Source organism: Solanum tuberosum, unplaced genomic scaffold (genome assembly GCF_000226075.1).
Source record: "Solanum tuberosum cultivar DM 1-3 516 R44 unplaced genomic scaffold, SolTub_3.0 scf00434, whole genome shotgun sequence".
Taxonomy (NCBI): domain Eukaryota; kingdom Viridiplantae; phylum Streptophyta; class Magnoliopsida; order Solanales; family Solanaceae; genus Solanum; species Solanum tuberosum.
The window spans coordinates 261,302-264,977 of NW_006239359.1; the positions used below are offsets into that span (position 1 = coordinate 261,302).

General features: G+C 28.7%; 1 pseudogene; it reads left to right on the forward strand.

Moving 5' to 3' along the window:
• LOC102587996 (dihydroflavonol-4-reductase-like) overlaps positions 1–395 on the forward strand; it is an 8,950-nt pseudogene extending 8,555 nt beyond the window's left edge.
• The last annotated feature ends 3,281 nt before the right edge of the window (positions 396–3,676 follow it).

A 3,676-nucleotide genomic window follows, 5' to 3' on the forward strand; every position in this document is an offset into this window, starting at 1 on the left:
AGGAATATACTGAGCATACATGATATCGATATGCTAAGCTGAACAATGTATATAAGTTGAACAATACATAACTAAACAATGATATAATCTGAACAAGGATATATATATATATATATATATGTATTGAATTTTTTGTTTAACTAATTGGGTAAGCGATTATTTAGATTAAATTTTCAACTTAAATATTTTTGGATAATTGACAGGTTTAAGGGGATTGACAAGGAGTTGGACGTGGTTAGTTTTTCATCAAAGAAACTGATAGATATGGGGTTTAAATTCAAGTATAATTTGGAGGACATGTATAAAGGGGCCATTGAGATTGCACACAAAAGGGATTTCTTCCTAATTCTACCCAAAATCCAGCTGATAAAGGAAATATGAATGAGAATTCATAATTCAATAAATAAAAGTTACTTGTATAAAAAAGTAGAGGATAAAAAAATTAAGCTACCAACAAATTTATTGTGTATGTTTGGGACCATAAATACATTTAGCCTTTAAATATCCCCTAAGGATTTTGTCGTTAACAGACGAATATTATTATTTTAATACCTTTTATAATATTAGCAGCTTGATATCTTTTATTAGCTATCGAATAAAACTATGTTAAACCTAAATACATGTCATCATTCAACCATGTTGAATTGTTTAAATACTAATCATTATTGTCATCTTTTTGAAATATCATAATCTAATTAAGTATCATTGTGCCTTTTCCAGCGTATTTTCCATTTTCATTCCCATATTTGAATTTTCTTTATAGTGCTTAAACAAATTGACCCACCACCCACGCGGGAAGAAAGAAAAAATAGTAGTAATACAAAATGAACAAATAAATAAATAAAATAACATCCTTTATTAGGACCCACTAACTAACAAGATTGACCATTGCCATCCATGATGCTAGGAAAAGTCATGCCTAATATATATTTTTATTATTATCATTTTAATTTATACGACATTTTTTCTACTCTAAAAATATTTAACATTATTTTGCATTCATATAAATATTAGGGCAAACTATTAATTCAAATTAAATGCTATAATCATAATTTCATTTAATTGTAACCCGTAGCAAACAGTTGTCATTCGCCTCTCTCCCCAGCGAATCTCGCTCGCCACTCTCCCTGATCTCGTTGGCCACTCTCCCTCACCTCTTTCACTTTATACAAATACAAATGTATAAATTGCGTTTGTGTTTGTATAAAGCGAGAGAAAACTGCATATACAAATACAAATAAATATATTTTCGTCCTATACACTTATAATTATACAAATACAGATCTTTCCTCCCAGTTTTTTTTTGCTTTTCTCGCTTTACACAAACACAAATTATACAAATTACAATGTAAAATTTGTGTTGTATAAAGCGAGAGAAAGATTTGATATACAAATATTTTATTTCAATTGTATACAAATTCAAATTTTATGCAGATATACAAACACAATCATTAATACATATACATAGTAGTTGCATATATACAATTGAATTGAGAGGCTGTTAGCGATTTATACAAACGAGAGGCTGCCATCGATTTATATAAATGAGAGGCAGCTAACGATTTATACAAATGAGAGGCCATCAACGATTTATACAAATCTGATGCTCCATAGCAAACATAAAGTTTGTTATGGAGTGCAATTATATAAATTATAGTTATAACATACAAATATGATTTTTATGTTTGCTAAACCTAAAATTTACTCAAAATATTATGTGTTTTTTTAAAGAATTTTAATTTGTTAAAAGTGTTCACAGTTAAACCTTGATCTATGTTTCCCCTCTTTTTAACCATTGTTTAAATATTCTCTTCCGTCATTAAACTAATACAATTATGTTTTATAAGTTTAATCTAATTTATATATATTATAGGGATAAGGGTCTGAAAAATACCTTAACTTTGGTTGGATTTGCTGTTGCGATACTAAACTTTCATGAGAACCTATTACCTCCCTAGACTAATTAATACCGTATTTTAAACATATATATTTACCCACGTGGACATAAAAAATAATGCAAAATTATAAATAGTAATGTGTCCATGTGGGCACATATATACCTTTAAAATACACTATTAAATAGTTCAGGGGGTGAAAAATACGGTATTAAATAGTCTAAGGAGGCAATAACAACAACAAATCCGACCAAAGTTGGGATATTTTTCAGACCCTTATCCCTATATTATATTATATTATATTAGAGATAAGTGAAGAAATATCAATGTAATAGTAATTAAAAATTAGTTAGATAGATAAATCATCTCATGAAAATTAAATTTTAAAAATAATCTGAATGTCAAAAAAGTTGTATAAAAGTAATTTTATGACTTTCATAAAAGAAATGAATATTACAGAAATTAAAATGAAAGAAGTAATAACATCAATGGAAAAAAAGTTAAAAAAATATATATATTTTTTTGGAACCCCTGCTACAACCTCTGCCTGCCATGTAGGGGTGCAAAAACCGAATCGACCGATAAATCGAACCAAAAAAAATGTTACTCTCTCCGTCCCATTTTATGTGGCAACATTTGACCGGGCACGGAGTTTAAGAAATAAATGAAGACTTTGAAATGTTTACCAAATTGCCCTTTAAAAAGTACACTCACTTTTCTCTCTCTTCATAAATGTATTGGAGTGTTATTTTAAGATTAAGTGGGACCAACAAGGGTAAAAGAGGAATTGCACCTTTAAATACTTACCATATAAGGAAAGTGACATTCTTTTTGGGACTGACCAAAAAGGAAATGTTGCCACATAAAATGGGACGGAGGGAGTATTGGTTTATTGTTATTGAGTTATTGGGTTAGCGGTTTTTTAATGGTTTTATAAAAAAAATTTATCAAGTTATTAGTTCGGTATTAATTTTCAATATTGGGTTATTGGGTAAATCGATAACCCATTAAGAATTAAGACTACAGTAATTTACTACTTTTACATATACATACATATTAGTAAATATTAATCTCAATATATTAATAGTTATGTTTTTGTCATTTAGCCATCAATTCATACTTCACTGTGACTTTGAGTTCACAACTTTACATTATACAAATTGTCAAGACCTAAAGTAAGAACCATATTCCTCTTGATTTCTCTTTGTGTTACACATGTATAGTTCTTTTTCATGTTTGTTATTATTATTTCTATTTTGTGAGCTTTTGTAAAGTTAAATTATAGTCTTGTCATGTCAAATTTATTAGGGAAGTAATATATTTGGTTTATAAGCATTTTTTTTTATTGATTAAACCGAAAATTGAATCGTTAAGGACCAAAACCGATAAATTGAAAATCGATAAAAATTATCTTATTGGTTTGTTATTGGTTTAGCGTATTTAAAAATCAAAAACCGATAATACATAAAACTAAACCAAACCGACCGATGCACACCCCTATGCCATCACAACCACTGTAATAGCTTGTAAACCACACATGAGATGTAGACCACACTAGGCAATGCCAATCCCTATGAGACAGATTCGACTCAAGGGGATGATCTCGGGTCATCCGTGTGGATAACTACCCTTCAAACCAACTGAGTCATCTCGAAGGACTTAAAAATATTTTTAAATCATGTGAAATTGAATAAAAATACTCTCTATTTTGAGTGCATCAACATCCACATTAAATTTTCCTAAATATTGTAATAAATTAAATTAAAGAAAATAATAGTGAG